Raw genomic sequence first — 19,441 nt, forward strand, 5'->3', positions numbered from 1 at the left:
CTACGGGACGCGGCGGCGGGAAACGGGTGGCGAGGGGGAGACGCGGTGCGCAGGGAAACAGAGATTTAGGACCACAAACTGGGCAGAAAAAGGTGAGGGGAGCAGTACAAGGCAGCAAAAGGACACAGGAATAAAGCAGCGGTCAGCGGTCTCACAGGGGCTGCGTGGCGGTGAGGGGAGCGACCTGCCTGGTAAACAGGGTCAGAGGTCGCTCTCTCTACCGCTGCGCGGCCTCCATATGAGTGGGAGAGGGAGGGAGGAGCAGCTGGGAGGTGGGAGCGGGGCGCCCAATGGGGTGCGAGGGGGGCGGAGCTACGGGACGCGGCGGCGGGAAACGGGCGGTGAGGGCAAGACGCGGTGCGCAGGGAAACAGAGATTTAGGACCACAAACTGGGCAGAAAAAGGTGAGGGGAGCAGTACAAGGCAGCAAAAGGACACAGGAATAAAGCAGCGGTCAGCAGTCTCACAGGGGCTGCGTGGCGGTGAGGGGAGCGACCTGCCTGGTAAACAGGGTCAGAGGTCGCACTCTCTACCGCTGCGCGGCATCCATATGAGTGGGAGAGGGAGGGAGGAGCAGCTGGGAGGTGGGAGTGGGGCGGCCAATGGGGTGCGAGGGGGGCGGAGCTACGGGACGTGGCGGTGGGAAACGGGCGGCCAGGGGGAGACGCGGTGCGCAGGGAAACAGAGATTTAGGACCACAAACTGGGCAGAAAAAGGTGAGGGGAGCAGTAAAAGGCAGCAAAAGGACACAGGAATAAAGCAGCGGTCAGCGGTCTCACAGGGGCTGCGTGGCGGTGAGGGGAGCGACCTGCCTGGTAAACAGGGTCAGAGGTCGCTCTCTCTACCGCTGTGCGGCCTCCATATGAGTGGGAGAGGGAGGGAGGAGCAGCTGGGAGGTGGGAGCGGGGCCGGCAATGGGGTGCGAGGGGGCGGAGCTACGGGACGCGGCGGCGGGAAACGGGCGGTGAGGGGGAGACGCGGTGCGCAGGGAATCAGAGATTTAGGACCACAAACTGGGCAGAAAAAGGTGAGGGGAGCAGTACAAGGCAGCAAAAGGACACAGGAATAAAGCAGCGGTCAGCGGTCTCACAGGGGCTGCGTGGCGAGCGACCTGCCTGGTAAACAGGGTCAGAGGTCACTCTCTCTACCGCTGCGCGGCCTCCATATGAGTGGGAGAGGGAGGGAGAAGCAGCTGGGAGGTGGGAGCGGGGCGGCCAATGGGGTGCGAGGGGGGCGGAGCTACGGGACGCGGCAGCGGGAAACGGGCGGCGAGGGGGAGACGCGGTGCGCAGGGAAAAAGAGATTTAGGACCACAAACTGGGCAGAAAAAGGTGAGGGGAGCAGTACAAGGCAGCAAAAGGACACAGGAATAAAGCAGCGGTCAGCGGTCTCACAGGGGCTGCGTGGCGGTGAGGGGAGCGACCTGCCTGGTAAACAGGGTCAGAGGTCGCTCTCTCTACCGCTGCGCGGCCTCCATATGAGTGGGAGAGGGAGGGAGGAGCAGCTGGGAGGTGGGAGCGGGGCAGCCAATGGGGTGCGAGGGGGTGGAGCTACGGGACGCGGCGGCGGGAAACGGGCGACGAGGCGGAGACGCGGTGCGCAGGGAAACAGAGATTCAGGACCACAAACTGGGCAGAAAAAGGTGAGGGGAGCAGTACAAGGCAGCAAAAGGACACAGGAATAAAGCAGCGGTCAGCGGTCTCACAGGGGCTGCGTGGCAGTGAGGGGAGCGACCTGCCTGGTAAACAGGGTCAGAGGTCGCTCTCTCTACCGCTGCGCGGCCTCCATATGAGTGGGAGAGGGAGGGAGGAGCAGCTAGGAGGTGGGAGCGGGGCGGCCAATGGGGTGCGAGGGGGGCGGAGCTACGTGACGCGGCGGCGGGAAACGGGCGGCGAGGGGGAGACGCGGTGCGCAGGGAAACAGAGATTTAGGACCACAAACTGGGCAGAAAAAGGTGAGGGGAGCAGTACAAGGCAGCAAAAGGACACAGGAATAAAGCAGCGGTCAGCGGTCTCACAGGGGCTGCGTGGCGGTGAGGGGAGTGACCTGCCTGGTAAACAGGGTCAGAGGTCGCTATCTCTACCGCTGCGCGGCCTCCATATGAGTGGGAGAGGGAGGGAGGAGCAGCTGGGAGGTGGGAGCGGGGCGGCCAGTGGGGTGCGAGGGGGGCGGAGCTACGGGACGCGGTGGCGGGAAACGGGCGTCGAGGGGGAGACGCAGTGCGCAGGGAAACAGAGATTTAGGACCACAAACTGGGCAGAAAAAGGTGAGGGGAGCAGTACAAGGCAGCAAAAGGACACAGGAATAAAGCAGCAGTCAGCGGTCTCACAGGGGCTGCGTGGCGGTGAGGGGAGCGACCTGCCTGGTAAACAGGGTCAGAGGTCGCACTCTCTACCGCTGCGCGGCATCCATATGAGTGGGAGAGGGAGGGAGGAGCAGCTGGGAGGTAGGAGTGGGGCGGCCAATGGGGTGCGAGGGGGGCGGAGCTACGGGACGTGGCGGCGGGAAACGGGCGGCAAGGGGGAGACGCGGTGCGCAGGGAACAGAGATTTAGGACCACAAACTGGGCAGAAAAAGGTGAGGGGAGCAGTACAAGGCAGCAAAAGGACACAGGAATAAAGCAGCGTTCAGCGGTCTCACAGGGGTTGCGTGGCGGTGAGGGGAGCGACCTGCCTGGTAAACAGGGTCAGAGGTCGCTCTCTCTACCGCTGCGCGGCCTCCATATGAGTGGGAGAGGGAGGGAGGAACAGCTGGGAGGTGGGAGCGGGGCGGCCAATGGGGTACGAGGGGGGCGGAGCTACGGGACGCGGTGGCGGGAAACGGGCGGTGAGGGGGAGACAAGGTGCGCAGGGAAACAGAGATTTAGGACCACAAACTGGGCAGAAAAAGGTGAGGGGAGCAGTTCAAGGCAGCAAAAGGACACAGGAATAAAGCAGCGGTCAGCGGTCTCACAGGGGCTGCGTGGCGGTGAGGGGAGCGACCTGCCTGGTAAACAGGGTCAGAGGTCGCTCTCTCTACCGCTGTGCGGCCTCCATATGAGTGGGAGAGGGAGGGAGGAGCAGCTGGGAGGTGGGAGCGGGCCGGCAATGGGGTGCGAGGGGGGCGGAGCTACGGGACGCGGCGGCGGGAAACTGGCGGCGAGGGGGAGACGCGGTGCGCAGGGAAACAGAGATTTAGGACCACAAACTGGGCAGAAAAAGGTGAGGGGAGCAGTACAAGGCAGCAAAAGGACACAGGAATAAAGCAGCGGTCTCACAGGGGCTGCGTGGCGGTGAGGGGAGCGACCTGCCTGGTAAACAGGGTCAGAGGTCGCTCTCTCTCTTCCGCTGCGCGGCCTCCATATGAGTGGGAGAGGGAGGTAGGAGCAGCTGGGAGGTGGGAGCGGGGTGGCCAATGGGGTTCGAGGAGGGCGGAGCTACGGGACGCGGCGGCGGGAAACGGGCGGTGAGGGGGAGACGCAGTGCGCAGGGAAACAGAGATTTAGGACCACAAACTGGGCAGAAAAAGGTGAGGGGAGCAGTACAAGGCAGCAAAAGGACACAGGAATAAAGCAGTGGTCTCACAGGGGCTGCGTGGCGGTGAGGGGAGCGATCTGCCTGGTAAACAGGGTCAGAGGTCGCTCTCTCTACCGCTGCGCGGCCTCCATATGAGTGGGAGAGGGAGGGAGGAGCAGCTGGGAGGTGGGAGCGGGGCGGCCAATGGGGTGCGAGGGGGGCGGAGCTACGGGACGCGGTGGCGGGAAACGGGCGGTGAGGGTGAGACACGGTGCGCAGGGAAACAGAGATTTAGGACCACAAACTGGGCAGAAAAAGGTGAGGGGAGCAGTACAAGGCAGCAAAAGGACACAGGAATAAAGCAGCGGTCAGCGGTCTCACAGGGGCTGCGTGGCGGTGAGGGGAGCGACCTGCCTGGTAAACAGGGTCAGAGGTCGCTCTCTCTACCTCTGCGCGGCATCCATATGAGTGGGAGAGGGAGGGAGGAGCAGCTGGGAGGTGGGAGCGGGGCGGCCAGTGGGGTGCGAGGTGGGCGGAGCTACGGGACGCGGTGGCAGGAAACGGGCGTCGAGGGGGAGACGCAGTGCACAGGGAAACAGAGATTTAGGACCACAAACTGGGCAGAAAAAGGTGAGGGGAGCAGTACAAGGCAGCAATAGGACACAGGAATAAAGCAGCGGTCAGCGGTCTCACAGGGGCTGCGTGGCGGTGAGGGGAGCGACCTGCCTGGTAAACAGGGTCAGAGGTCGCTCTCTCTACCGCTGCGCGGCCTCCATATGAGTGGGAGAGGGAGGGAGGAGCAGCTGGGAGGTGGGAGCGGGGCGGCCAATGGGGTGCGAGGGGGGCGGAGCTACGGGACACGGCGGCGGGAAACGGGCGGCGAGGGGGAGACGCGGTGCGCAGGGAAACAGAGATTTAGGACCACAAACTGGGCAGAAAAGGTGAGGGGAGCAGTACAAGGCAGCAAAAGGACACAGGAATAAAGCAGCGGTCAGCGGTCTCACAGGGGCTGCGTGGCGGTGAGGGGAGCGACCTGCCTGGTAAACAGGGTAAGAGGTCGCTCTCTCTACTGCTGCGCGGCCTCCATATGAGTGGGAGAGGGAGGGAGAAGCAGCTGGGAGGTGGGACGGCCAATGGGGTGCGAGGGGGGTGGAGCTACGGGACACAGCGGCGGGAAACGGGCGGCGAGGGGGAGACGCGGTGCGCAGGGAAACAGAGATTTAGGACCACAAACTGGGCAGAAAAAGGTGAGGGGAGCAGTACAAGGCAGCAAAAGGACACAGGAATAAAGCAGCGGTCAGCGGTCTCACAGGGGCTGCGTGGCGGTGAGGGGAGCGACCTGCCTGGTAAACAGGGTCAGAGGTCGCTCTCTCTACCGCTGCGCGGCCTCCATATGAGTGGGAGAGGGAGGGAGGAGCAGCTGGGAGGTGGGAGCGGGGCGGCCAATGGGGTGCGAGGGGGGCGGAGCTACGGGACGCGGCTGCGGGAAACGGGCGGTGAGAGGGAGACGCGGTGCGCAGGGAAACAGAGATTTAGGACCACAAACTGGGCAGAAAAAGGTGAGGGGAGCAGTACAAGGCAGCAAAAGGACACAGGAATAAAGCAGCGGTCAGCGGTCTCACAGGGGCTGCGTGGCGGTGAGGGGAGCGACCTGCCTGGTAAACAGGGTCAGAGGTCGCTCTCTCTACCGCTGCGCGGCCTCCATATGAGTGGGAGAGGGAGGGAGGAGCAGCTGGGAGGTGGGAGCGGGGCGGCCTGTGGGGTGCGAGGGGGTCGGAGCTATGGGACGCGGCGGCGGGAAACGGGCGGCGAGGGGGAGACGCGGTGCGCAGGGAAACAGAGATTTAGGACCACAAACTGGGCAGAAAAAGGTGAGGGGAGCAGTACAAGGCAGCAAAAGGACACAGGAATAAAGCAGCGGTCAGCGGTCTCACAGGGGCTGCGTGGCGGTGAGGGGAGCGACCTGCCTGGTAAACAGGGTCAGAGGTCGCTCTCTCTACCTCTGCGCGGCATCCATATGAGTGGGAGAGGGAGGGAGGAGCAGCTGGGAGGTGGGAGTGGGGCGGCCAATGGGGTGCGAGGGGGGCGGAGCTACGGGACGCGGCGGCGGGAAACGGGCGGCGAGGGGGAGACGCGGTGCGCAGGGAACAGAGATTTAGGACCACAAACTGGGCAGAAAAAGGTGAGGGGAGCAGTACAAGGCAGCAAAAGGACACAGGAATAAAGCAGCGGTCAGCGGTCTCACAGGGGCTGCGTGGCGGTGAGGGGAGCGACCTGTCTGGTAAACAGGGTCAGAGGTCGCTCTCTCTACCGCTGCGCGGCCTCCATATGAGTGGGAGAGGGAGGGAGGAGCAGCTGGGAGGTGGGAGCGGGGCGGCCAATGGGGTGTGAGGGGGGCGGAGCTACGGGACGCGGCGGCGGGAAACGGGCGGCGAGGGGGAGAAGCGGTGCGCAGGGAAACAGAGATTTAGGACCACAAACTGGGCAGAAAAGGTGAGGGGAGCAGTACAAGGCAGCAAAAGGACACAGGAATAAAGCAGCGGTCAGCGGTCTCACAGGGGCTGCGTGGCGGTGAGGGGAGCGACCTGTCTGGTAAACAGGGTCAGAGGTCGCTCTCTCTACTGCTGCGCGGCCTCCATATGAGTGGGAGAGGGAGGGGGAAGCAGCTGGGAGGTGGGAGCGGGACGGCCAATGGGGTGCGAGGGTCTGGAGCTACGGGACACGGCGGCGGGAAACGGGCGGCGAGGGGGAGACGCGGTGCGCAGGGAAACAGAGATTTAGGACCACAAACTGGGCAGAAAAAGGTGAGGGGAGCAGTACAAGGCAGCAAAAGGACACAGGAATAAAGCAGCGGTCAGCGGTCTCACAGGGGCTGCGTGGCGGTGAGGGGAGCGACCTGCCTGGTAAACAGGGTCAGAGGTCGCTCTCTCTACCGCTGCGCGGCCTCCATATGAGTGGGAGAGGGAGGGAGGAGCAGCTGGGAGGTGGGAGCGGGCGGCTAATGGGGTGCGAGGGGGGCGGAGCTACGGGACGCGGCGGCGGGAAACGGGCGGTGAGGGGGAGACGCGGTGCGCAGGGAAACAGAGATTTAGGACCACAAACTGGGCAGAAAAAGGTGAGGGGAGCAGTACAAGGCAGCAAAAGGACACAGGAATAAAGCAGCGGTCAGCGGTCTCACAGGGGCTGCGTGGCGGTGAGGGGAGCGACCTGCCTGGTAAACAGGGTCAGAGGTCGCTCTCTCTACCGCTGCGCGGCCTCCATATGAGTGGGAGAGGGAGGGAGGAGCAGCTGGGAGGTGGGAGCGGGGCGGCCTGTGGGGTGCGAGGGGGTCGGAGCTTTGGGACGTGGCGGCGGGAAACGGGCGGCGAGGGGGAGACGCGGTGCGCAGGGAAACAGAGATTTAGGACCACAAACTGGGCAGAAAAAGGTGAGGGGAGCAGTACAAGGCAGCAAAAGGACACAGGAATAAAGCAGCGGTCAGCGGTCTCACAGGGGCTGCGTGGCGGTGAGGGGAGCGACCTGCCTGGTAAACAGGGTCAGAGGTCGCTCTCTCTACCGCTGCGCGGCCTCCATATGAGTGGGAGAGGGAGGGAGGAGCAGCTGGGAGGTGGGAGCGGGGCGGCCAATGGGGTGCGAGGGGGGCGGAGCTACGGGACGCGGTGGCGGGAAACGGGCTTCGAGGGGGAGACGCAGTGCGCAGGGAAACAGAGATTTAGGACCACAAACTGGGCAGAAAAAGGTAAGGGGAGCAGTACAAGGCAGCAAAAGGACACAGGAATAAAGCAGCGGTCAGCGGTCTCACAGGGGCTGCGTGGCGGTGAGGGGAGCGACCTGCCTGGTAAACAGGGTCAGAGGTCACTCTCTCTACCGCTGCGCGGCATCCATGTGAGTGGGAGAGGGAGGGAGGAGCAGCTGGGAGGTGGGAGCGGGGCGGCCAATGGGGTGCGAGGGGGGCGGAGCTTCGGGACGCGGTGGCGGGAAACGGGCGTCGAGGGGAGACGCGGTGCGCAGGGAACAGAGATTTAGGACCACAAACTGGGCAGAAAAAGGTGAGGGGAGCAGTACAAGGCAGCAAAAGGACACAGGAATAAAGCAGCGTTCAGCGGTCTCACAGGGGTTGCGTGGCGGTGAGGGGAGCGACCTGCCTGGTAAACAGGGTCAGAGGTCGCTCTCTCTACCGCTGCGTGGCCTCCATATGAGTGGGAGAGGGAGGGAGGAGCAGCTGGGAGGTGGGAGCGGGGCGGCCAATGGGGTGCGAGGGGGGCGGAGCTACGGGACGCAGCGGAGGGAAACGGGCGGCGAGGGGGAGACGCAGTGCGCAGGGAAACAGAGATTTAGGAACACAAACTGGGCAGAAAAAGGTGAGGGGAGCAGTACAAGGCAGCAAAAGGACACAGGAATAAAGCAGCGGTCAGCGGTCTCACAGGGGCTGCGCGGCGGTGAGGGGAGCGACCTGCCTGGTAAACAGGGTCAGAGGTCGCTCTCTCTACCACTGTGCGGCCTCCATATGAGTGGGAGAGGGAGGGAGGAGCAGCTGGGAGGTGGGAGCGGGGCCGGCAATGGGGTGCGAGGGGGGCGGAGCTACGGGACGCGGCGGCGGGAAACGGCCGGCGAGTGGGGGACGCAGTGCGCAGGGAAACAGAGATTTAGGACCACAAACTGGGCAGAAAAAGGTGAGGGGAGCAGTACAAGGCAGCAAAAGGACACAGGAATAAAGCAGCGGTCTCACAGGGGCTGCGTGGCGGTGAGGGGAGCGACCTGCCTGGTAAACAGGGTCAGAGGTCGCTCTCTCTCTACCGCTGCGCGGCCTCCATATGAGTGGGAAAGGGAGGTAGGAGCAGCTGGGAGGTGGGAGCGGGGCGGCCAATGGGGTGCGAGGAGGGCTGAGCTACGGGACGCGGCGGCGGGAACCGGCGGTGAGGGGGAGACGCAGTGCGCAGGGAAACAGAGATTTAGGACCACAAACTGGGCAGAAAAATGTGAGGGGAGGAGTACAAGGCACCAAAATGACACAGGAAAAAAGCAGCGGTCAGCGTTCTCACAGGGGCTGCGTGGCGGTAAGGGGAGCGACCTGCCTTGTAAACAGGGTCAGAGGTCGCTCTCTCTACCTCTGCGCGGCATCCATATGAGTGGGAGAGGGAGGGAGGAGCAGCTGGGAGGTGGGAGTGGGGCGGCCAATGGGGTGCGAGGGGGGCGGAGCTACGGGACGCGGCGGTGGGAAACGGGCGGCGAGGGGGAGACGCGGTGCGCAGGGAACAGAGATTTAGGACCACAAACTGGGCAGAAAAAGGTGAGGGGAGCAGTACAAGGCAGCAAAAGGACACAGGAATAAAGCAGCGGTCAGCGGTCTCACAGGGGCTGCGTGGCGGTGAGGGGAGCGACCTGCCTGGTAAACAGGGTCAGAGGTCGCTCTCTCTACCGCTGCGCGGCCTCCATATGAGTGGGAGACGGAGGGAAGAGCAGCTGGGAGGTGGGAGCGGGGCGGACAATGGGGTGCGAGGGGGGCGGAGCTACGGGACACGGTGGCGGGAAACGGGCGTCGAGGGGGAGACGCAGTGCGCAGGGAAACAGAGATTTAGGACCACAAACTGGGCAGAAAAAGGTGAGGGGAGCAGTACAAGGCAGCAAAAGGACACAGGAATAAAGCAGCGGTCAGCGGTCTCACAGGGGCTGCGTGGCGGTGAGGGGAGCGACCTGCCTGGTAAACAGGGTCAGAGGTCGCTCTCTCTACCGCTGCGCGGCATCCATATGAGTGGGAGAGGGAGGGAGGAGCAGCTGGGAGGTGGGAGTGGGGCGGCCAATGGGGTGCGAGGGGGGCGGAGCTACGGGACGTGGCGGCGGGAAACGGGCGGCAAGGGGGAGACGCGGTGCGCAGGGAACAGAGATTTAGGACCACAAACTGGGCAGAAAAAGGTGAGGGGAGCAGTACAAGGCAGCAAAAGGACACAGGAATAAAGCAGCGTTCAGCGGTCCCACAGGGGTAGCGTGGGGGTGAGGGGAGCGACCTGCCTGGTAAACAGGGTCAGAGGTCGCTCTCTCTACCGCTGCGCGGCCTCCATATGAGTGGGAGAGGGAGGGAGGAGCAGCTGGGAGGTGGGAGCGGGGCGGCCAATGGGGTGCGAGGGGGGCGGAGCTACGGGACGCAGCGGAGGGAAACGGGCAGCGAGGGGGAGACGCAGTGCGCAGGGAAACAGAGATTTAGGACCACAAACTGGGCAGAAAAAGGTGAGGGGAGCAGTACAAGGCAGCAAAAGGACACAGGAATAAAGCAGCGGTCAGCGGTCTCACAGGGGCTGCGTGGCGGTGAGGGGAGCGACCTGCCTGGTAAACAGGGTCAGAGGTCGCTCTCTCTACCGCTGTGCGGCCTCCATATGAGTGGGAGAGGGAGGGAGGAGCAGCTGGGAGGTGGGAGCGGGCCGGCAATGGGGTGCGAGGGGGGCGGAGCTACGGGACGTGGCGGCGGGAAACGGGCGGCGAGGGGGAGACGCGGTGCGCAGGGAAACAGAGATTTAGGACCACAAACAGGGCAGAAAAAGGTGAGGGGAGCAGTGCAAGGCAGCAAAAGGACACAGGAATAAAGCACCGGTCTCACAGGGGCTGCGTGGCGGTGAGGGGAGCGACCTGCCTGGTAAACAGGGTCAGAGGTCGCTCTCTCTCTACCGCTGCGCGGCCTCCATATGAGTGGGAGAGGGAGGTAGGAGCAGCTGGGAGGTGGGAGCGGGGCGGCCAATGGGGTGCGAGGAGGGCGGAGCTACGGGACGCGGCGGCGGGAAACGGGCGGTGAGGGGGAGACGCAGTGCGCAGGGAAACAGAGATTTAGGACCACAAACTGGGCAGAAAAAGGTGAGGGGAGCAGTACAAGGCAGCAAAAGGACACAGGAATAAAGCAGTGGTCTCACAGGGGCTGCGTGGCGGTGAGGGGAGCGACCTGCCTGGTAAACAGGGTCAGAGGTCGCTCTCTCTACCGCTGCGCGGCCTCCATATGAGTGGGAGAGGGAGGGAGGAGCAGCTGGGAGGTGGGAGCGGGGCGGCCAATGGGGTTCGAGGGGGGCGGAGCTACTGGACGCGGCGGCGGGAAACGGGCGGCGAGGGGGAGACGCGGTGCGCAGGGAAACAGAGATTTAGGACCACAAACTGGGCAGAAAAAGGTGAGGGGAGCAGTACAAGGCAGCAAAATGACACAGGAATAAAGCAGCGGTCAGCGGTCTCACAGGGGCTGCGTGGCAGTGAGGGGAGTGACCTGCCTGGTAAACAGGATCAGAGGTCGCTCTCTCTACCGCTGCGCGGCCTCCATATGAGTGGGAGAGGGAGGGAGGAGCAGCTGGGAGGTGGGAGCGGGGCGGCCAATGGGGTGCGAGGGGGGCGGAGCTACGGGACGCGGGTGGCGGGAAACGGGCGGTGAGGGGGAGACAAGGTGCGCAGGGAAAAAGAGATTTAGGACCACAAACTGGGCAGAAAAAGGTGAGGGGAGCAGTACAAGGCAGCAAAAGGACACAGGAATAAAGCAGCGGTCAGCGGTCTCACAGGGGCTGCGTGGCGGTGAGGGGAGCGACCTGCCTGGTAAACAGGGTCAGAGGTCGCTCTCTCTACCGCTGCGCGGCCTCCATATGAGTGGGAGAGGGAGGGAAGAGCAGCTGGGAGGTGGGAGCGGGGCGGCCAATGGGGTGCGAGGGGGGCGGAGCTACGGGACACGGTGGCGGGAAACGGGCGTCGAGGGGGAGACGCAGTGCGCAGGGAAACAGAGATTTAGGACCACAAACTGGGCAGAAAAAGGTGAGGGGAGCAGTACAAGGCAGCAAAAGGACACAGGAATAAAGCAGCGGTCAGCGGTCTCACAGGGGCTGCGTGGCGGTGAGGGGAGCGACCTGCCTGGTAAACAGGGTCAGAGGTCGCTCTCTCTACCGCTGCGCGGCCTCCATATGAGTGGGAGAGGGAGGGAGGAGCAGCTGGGAGGTGGGAGCGGGGCGGCCAATGGGGTGCGAGGGGGGCGGAGCTACGGGACGCGGTGGCGGGAAACGGGCGTCGAGGGGGAGACGCAGTGCGCAGGGAAACAGAGATTTAGGACCACAAACTGGGCAGAAAAAGGTAAGGGGAGCAGTACAAGGCAGCAAAAGGACACAGGAATAAAGCAGCGGTCAGCGGTCTCACAGGGGCTGCGTGGCGGTGAGGGGAGCGACCTGCCTGGTAAACAGGGTCAGAGGTCGCTCTCTCTACCGCTGCGCGGCATCCATATGAGTGGGAGAGGGAGGGAGGAGCAGCTGGGAGGTGGGAGTGGGGCGGCCAATGGGGTGCGAGGGGGGCGGAGCTACGGGACGTGGCGGCAGGAAACGGGCGGCAAGGGGGAGATGCGGTGCGCAGGGAACAGAGATTTAGGACCACAAACTGGGCAGAAAAAGGTGAGGGGAGCAGTACAAGGCAGCAAAAGGACACAGGAATAAAGCAGCGTTCAGCGGTCCCACAGGGGTAGCGTGGGGGTGAGGGGAGCGACCTGCCTGGTAAACAGGGTCAGAGGTCGCTCTCTCTACCGCTGCGCGGCCTCCATATGAGTGGGAGAGGGAGGGAGGAGCAGCTGGGAGGTGGGAGCGGGGCGGCCAATGGGGTGCGAGGGGGGCGGAGCTACGGGACGCAGCGGAGGGAAACGGGCAGCGAGGGGGAGACGCAGTGCGCAGGGAAACAGAGATTTAGGACCACAAACTGGGCAGAAAAAGGTGAGGGGAGCAGTACAAGGCAGCAAAAGGACACAGGAATAAAGCAGCGGTCAGCGGTCTCACAGGGGCTGCGTGGCGGTGAGGGGAGCGACCTGCCTGGTAAACAGGGTCAGAGGTCGCTCTCTCTACCGCTGTGCGGCCTCCATATGAGTGGGAGAGGGAGGGAGGAGCAGCTGGGAGGTGGGAGCGGGGCCGGCAATGGGGTGCGAGGGGGGCGGAGCTACGGGACGTGGCGGCGGGAAACGGGCAGCGAGGGGGAGACGCGGTGCGCAGGGAAACAGAGATTTAGGACCACAAACAGGGCAGAAAAAGGTGAGGGGAGCAGTGCAAGGCAGCAAAAGGACACAGGAATAAAGCAGCGGTCTCACAGGGGCTGCGTGGCGGTGAGGGGAGCGACCTGCCTGGTAAACAGGGTCAGAGGTCGCTCTCTCTCTACCGCTGCGCGGCCTCCATATGAGTGGGAGAGGGAGGTAGGAGCAGCTGGGAGGTGGGAGCGGGGCGGCCAATGGGGTGCGAGGAGGGCGGAGCTACGGGACGCGGCGGCGGGAAACGGGCGGTGAGGGGGAGACGCAGTGCGCAGGGAAACAGAGATTTAGGACCACAAACTGGGCAGAAAAAGGTGAGGGGAGCAGTACAAGGCAGCAAAAGGACACAGGAATAAAGCAGTGGTCTCACAGGGGCTGCGTGGCGGTGAGGGGAGCGACCTGCCTGGTAAACAGGGTCAGAGGTCGCTCTCTCTACCGCTGCGCGGCCTCCATATGAGTGGGAGAGGGAGGGAGGAGCAGCTGGGAGGTGGGAGCGGGGCGGCCAATGGGGTTCGAGGGGGGCGGAGCTACTGGACGCGGCGGCGGGAAACGGGCGGCGAGGGGGAGACGCGGTGCGCAGGGAAACAGAGATTTAGGACCACAAACTGGGCAGAAAAAGGTGAGGGGAGCAGTACAAGGCAGCAAAAGGACACAGGAATAAAGCAGCGGTCAGCGGTCTCACAGGGGCTGCGTGGCGGTGAGGGGAGCGACCTGCCTGGTAAACAGGGTCAGAGGTCGCTCTCTCTACCGCTGCGCGGCCTCCATATGAGTGGGAGAGGGAGGGAGGAGCAGCTGGGAGGTGGGAGCGGGGCGGCCAATGGGGTGCGAGGGGTGCGGAGCTACGGGACACGGTGGCGGGAAACGGGCGTCGAGGGGGAGACGCAGTGCGCAGGGAAACAGAGATTTAGGACCACAAACTGGGCAGAAAAAGGTGAGGGGAGCAGTACAAGGCAGCAAAAGGACACAGGAATAAAGCAGCGGTCAGCGGTCTCACAGGGGCTGCGTGGCGGTGAGGGGAGCGACCTGCCTGGTAAACAGGGTCAGAGGTCGCTCTCTCTACCGCTGCGCGGCATCCATATGAGTGGGAGAGGGAGGGAGGAGCAGCTGGGAGGTGGGAGTGGGGCGGCCAATGGGGTGCGAGGGGGGCGGAGCTACGGGACGTGGCGGCGGGAAACGGGCGGCAAGGGGGAGACGCGGTGCGCAGGGAACAGAGATTTAGGACCACAAACTGGGCAGAAAAAGGTGAGGGGAGCAGTACAAGGCAGCAAAAGGACACAGGAATAAAGCAGCGTTCAGCGGTCCCACAGGGGTAGTGTGGGGGTGAGGGGAGCGACCTGCCTGGTAAACAGGGTCAGAGGTCACTCTCTCTACCGCTGCGCGGCCTCCATATGAGTGGGAGAGGGAGGGAGGAGCAGCTGGGAGGTGGGAGCGGGGCGGCCAATGGGGTGCGAGGGGGGCGGAGCTACGGGACGCAGCGGAGGGAAACGGGCAGCGAGGGGGAGACGCAGTGCGCAGGGAAACAGAGATTTAGGACCACAAACTGGGCAGAAAAAGGTGAGGGGAGCAGTACAAGGCAGCAAAAGGACACAGGAATAAAGCAGCGGTCAGCGGTCTCACAGGGGCTGCGTGGCGGTGAGGGGAGCGACCTGCCTGGTAAACAGGGTCAGAGGTCGCTCTCTCTACCGCTGTGCGGCCTCCATATGAGTGGGAGAGGGAGGGAGGAGCAGCTGGGAGGTGGGAGTGGGGCCGGCAATGGGGTGCGAGGGGGGCGGAGCTACGGGACGTGGCGGCGGGAAACGGGCGGCGAGGGGGAGACGCGGTGCGCAGGGAAACAGAGATTTAGGACCACAAACAGGGCAGAAAAGGTGAGGGGAGCAGTGCAAGGCAGCAAAAGGACACAGGAATAAAGCAGCGGTCTCACAGGGGCTGCGTGGCGGTGAGGGGAGCGACCTGCCTGGTAAACAGGGTCAGAGGTCGCTCTCTCTCTACCGCTGCGCGGCCTCCATATGAGTGGGAGAGGGAGGTAGGAGCAGCTGGGAGGTGGGAGCGGGGCGGCCAATGGGGTGCGAGGAGGGCGGAGCTACGGGACGCGGCGGCGGGAAACGGGCGGTGAGGGGGAGACGCAGTGCGCAGGGAAACAGAGATTTAGGACCACAAACTGGGCAGAAAAAGGTGAGGGGAGCAGTACAAGGCAGCAAAAGGACACAGGAATAAAGCAGTGGTCTCACAGGGGCTGCGTGGCGGTGAGGGGAGCGACCTGCCTGGTAAACAGGGTCAGAGGTCGCTCTCTCTACCGCTGCGCGGCCTCCATATGAGTGGGAGAGGGAGGGAGGAGCAGCTGGGAGGTGGGAGCGGGGCGGCCAATGGGGTTCGAGGGGGGCGGAGCTACTGGACGCGGCGGCGGGAAACGGGCGGCGAGGGGGAGACGCGGTGCGCAGGGAAACAGAGATTTAGGACCACAAACTGGGCAGAAAAAGGTGAGGGGAGCAGTACAAGGCAGCAAAATGACACAGGAATAAAGCAGCGGTCAGCGGTCTCACAGGGGCTGCGTGGCAGTGAGGGGAGTGACCTGCCTGGTAAACAGGATCAGAGGTCGCTCTCTCTACCGCTGCGCGGCCTCCATATGAGTGGGAGAGGGAGGGAGGAGCAGCTGGGAGGTGGGAGCGGGGCGGCCAATGGGGTGCGAGGGGGCGGAGCTACGGGACGCGGTGGCGGGAAACGGGCGGTGAGGGGGAGACAAGGTGCGCAGGGAAACAGAGATTTAGGACCACAAACTGGGCAGAAAAAGGTGAGGGGAGCAGTACAAGGCAGCAAAAGGACACAGGAATAAAGCAGCGGTCAGCGGTCTCACAGGGGCTGCGTGGCGGTGAGGGGAGCGACCTGCCTGGTAAACAGGGTCAGAGGTCGCTCGCTCTACCTCTGTGCGGCATCCATATGAGTGGGTAGAGGGAGGGAGGAGCAGCTGGGAGGTGGGAGTGGGGCGGCCAATGGGGTGCGAGGGGGGCGGAGCTACGGGACGCGGCGGTGGGAAACGGGCGGCGAGGGGGAGACGCGGTGCGCAGGGAAACAGAGATTTAGGACCACAAACTGGGCAGAAAAAGGTAAGGGGAGCAGTACAAGGCAGCAAAAGGACACAGGAATAAAGCAGCGGTCAGCGGTCTCACAGGGGCTGCGTGGCGGTGAGGGGAGCGACCTGCCTGGTAAACAGGGTCAGAGGTCGCTCTCTCTACCGCTGCGCGGCATCCATATGAGTGGGAGAGGGAGGGAGGAGCAGCTGGGAGGTGGGAGTGGGGCGGCCAATGGGGTGCGAGGGGGGCGGAGCTACGGGACGTGGCGGCAGGAAACGGGCGGCAAGGGGGAGACGCGGTGCGCAGGGAACAGAGATTTAGGACCACAAACTGGGCAGAAAAAGGTGAGGGGAGCAGTACAAGGCAGCAAAAGGACACAGGAATAAAGCAGCGTTCAGCGGTCCCACAGGGGTAGCGTGGGGGTGAGGGGAGCGACCTGCCTGGTAAACAGGGTCAGAGGTCGCTCTCTCTACCGCTGCGCGGCCTCCATATGAGTGGGAGAGGGAGGGAGGAGCAGCTGGGAGGTGGGAGCGGGGCGGCCAATGGGGTGCGAGGGGGGCGGAGCTACGGGACGCAGCGGAGGGAAACGGGCAGCGAGGGGGAGACGCAGTGCGCAGGGAAACAGAGATTTAGGACCACAAACTGGGCAGAAAAAGGTGAGGGGAGCAGTACAAGGCAGCAAAAGGACACAGGAATAAAGCAGCGGTCAGCGGTCTCACAGGGGCTGCGTGGCGGTGAGGGGAGCGACCTGCCTGGTAAACAGGGTCAGAGGTCGCTCTCTCTACCGCTGTGCGGCCTCCATATGAGTGGGAGAGGGAGGGAGGAGCAGCTGGGAGGTGAGAGCGGGGCCGGCAATGGGGTGCGAGGGGGGCGGAGCTACGGGACGTGGCGGCGGGAAACGGGCGGCGAGGGGGAGACGCGGTGCGCAGGGAAACAGAGATTTAGGACCACAAACAGGGCAGAAAAAGGTGAGGGGAGCAGTGCAAGGCAGCAAAAGGACACAGGAATAAAGCAGCGGTCTCACAGGGGCTGCGTGGCGGTGAGGGGAGCGACCTGCCTGGTAAACAGGGTCAGAGGTCGCTCTCTCTCTACCGCTGCGCGGCCTCCATATGAGTGGGAGAGGGAGGTAGGAGCAGCTGGGAGGTGGGAGCGGAGCGGCCAATGGGGTGCGAGGAGGGCGGAGCTACGGGACGCGGCGGCGGGAAACGGGCGGTGAGGGGGAGACGCAGTGCGCAGGGAAACAGAGATTTAGGACCACAAACTGGGCAGAAAAAGGTGAGGGGAGCAGTACAAGGCAGCAAAAGGACACAGGAATAAAGCAGTGGTCTCACAGGGGCTGCGTGGCGGTGAGGGGAGCGACCTGCCTGGTAAACAGGGTCAGAGGTCGCTCTCTCTACCGCTGCGCGGCCTCCATATGAGTGGGAGAGGGAGGGAGGAGCAGCTGGGAGGTGGGAGCGGGGCGGCCAATGGGGTTCGAGGGGGGCGGAGCTACTGGACGCGGCGGCGGGAAACGGGCGGCGAGGGGGAGACGCGGTGCGCAGGGAAACAGAGATTTAGGACCACAAACTGGGCAGAAAAAGGTGAGGGGAGCAGTACAAGGCAGCAAAAGGACACAGGAATAAAGCAGCGGTCAGCGGTCTCACAGGGGCTGCGTGGCGGTGAGGGGAGCGACCTGCCTGGTAAACAGGGTCAGAGGTCGCTCTCTCTACCGCTGCGCGGCCTCCATATGAGTGGGAGAGGGAGGGAAGAGCAGCTGGGAGGTGGGAGCGGGGCGGCCAATGGGGTGCGAGGGGGGCGGAGCTACGGGACACGGTGGCGGGAAACGGGCGTCGAGGGGGAGACGCAGTGCGCAGGGAAACAGAGATTTAGGACCACAAACTGGGCAGAAAAAGGTGAGGGGAGCAGTACAAGGCAGCAAAAGGACACAGGAATAAAGCAGCGGTCAGCGGTCTCACAGGGGCTGCGTGGCGGTGAGGGGAGCGACCTGCCTGGTAAACAGGGTCAGAGGTCGCTCTCTCTACCGCTGCGCGGCATCCATATGAGTGGGAGAGGGAGGGAGGAGCAGCTGGGAGGTGGGAGTGGGGCGGCCAATGGGGTGCGAGGGGGGCGGAGCTACGGGACGTGGCGGCGGGAAACGGGCGGCAAGGGGGAGACGCGGTGCGCAGGGAACAGAGATTTAGGACCACAAACTGGGCAGAAAAAGGTGAGGGGAGCAGTACAAGGCAGCAAAAGGACACAGGAATAAAGCAGCGTTCAGCGGTCCCACAGGGGTAGCGTGGGGGTGAGGGGAGCGACCTGCCTGGTAAACAGGGTCAGAGGTCGCTCTCTCTACCGCTGCGCGGCCTCCATATGAGTGGGAGAGGGAGGGAGGAGCAGCTGGGAGGTGGAAGCGGGGCGGCCAATGGGGTGCGAGGGGGGCGGAGCTACGGGACGCAGCGGAGGGAAACGGGCAGCGAGGGGGAGACGCAGTGCGCAGGGAAACAGAGATTTAGGACCACAAACTGGGCAGAAAAAGGTGAGGGGAGCAGTACAAGGCAGCAAAAGGACACAGGAATAAAGCAGCGGTCAGCGGTCTCACAGGGGCTGCGTGGCGGTGAGGGGAGCGACCTGCCTGGTAAACAGGGTCAGAGGTCGCTCTCTCTACCGCTGTGCGGCCTCCATATGAGTGGGAGAGGGAGGGAGGAGCAGCTGGGAGGTGGGAGCGGGGCCGGCAATGGGGTGCGAGGGGGGCGGAGCTACGGCACGTGGCGGCGGGAAACGGGCGGCGAGGGGGAGACGCGGTGCGCAGGGAAACAGAGATTTAGGACCACAAACAGGGCAGAAAAAGGTGAGGGGAGCAGTGCAAGGCAGCAAAAGGACACAGGAATAAAGCAGCGGTCTCACAGGGGCTGCGTGGCGGTGAGGGGAGCGACCTGCCTGGTAAACAGGGTCAGAGGTCGCTCTCTCTCTACCGCTGCGCGGCCTCCATATGAGTGGGAGAGGGAGGTAGGAGCAGCTGGGAGGTGGGAGCGGGGCGGCCAATGGGGTGCGAGGAGGGCGGAGCTACGGGACGCGGCGGCGGGAAACGGGCGGTGAGGGGGAGACGCAGTGCGCAGTGAAACAGAGATTTAGGACCACAAACTGGGCAGAAAAAGGTGAGGGGAGCAGTACAAGGCAGCAAAAGGACACAGGAATAAAGCAGTGGTCTCACAGGGGCTGCGTGGCGGTGAGGGGAGCGACCTGCCTGGTAAACAGGGTCAGAGGTCGCTCTCTCTACCGCTGCGCGGCCTCCATATGAGTTGGAGAGGGAGGGAGGAGCAGCTGGGAGGTGGGAGCGGGGCGGCCAATGGGGTTCGAGGGGGGCGGAGCTACTGGACGCGGCGGCGGGAAACGGGCGGCGAGGGGGAGACGCGGTGCGCAGGGAAACAGAGATTTAGGACCACAAACTGGGCAGAAAAAGGTGAGGGGAGCAGTACAAGGCAGCAAAATGACACAGGAATAAAGCAGCGGTCAGCGGTCTCACAGGGGCTGCGTGGCAGTGAGGGGAGTGACCTGCCTGGTAAACAGGATCAGAGGTCGCTCTCTCTACCGCTGCGCGGCCTCCATATGAGTGGGAGAGGGAGGGAGGAGCAGCTGGGAGGTGGGAGCGGGGCGGCCAATGGGGTGCGAGGGGGCGGAGCTACGGGACGCGGTGGCGGGAAACGGGCGGTGAGGGGGAGACAAGGTGCGCAGGGAAACAGAGATTTAGGACCACAAACTGGGCAGAAAAAGGTGAGGGGAGCAGTACAAGGCAGCAAAAGGACACAGGAATAAAGCAGCGGTCAGCGGTCTCACAGGGGCTGCGTGGCGGTGAGGGGAGCGACCTGCCTGGTAAACAGGGTCAGAGG

This window comes from Pleurodeles waltl, chromosome 2_1 (genome assembly GCF_031143425.1).
Source record: "Pleurodeles waltl isolate 20211129_DDA chromosome 2_1, aPleWal1.hap1.20221129, whole genome shotgun sequence".
Classification (NCBI taxonomy): Eukaryota; Metazoa; Chordata; class Amphibia; order Caudata; family Salamandridae; genus Pleurodeles; species Pleurodeles waltl.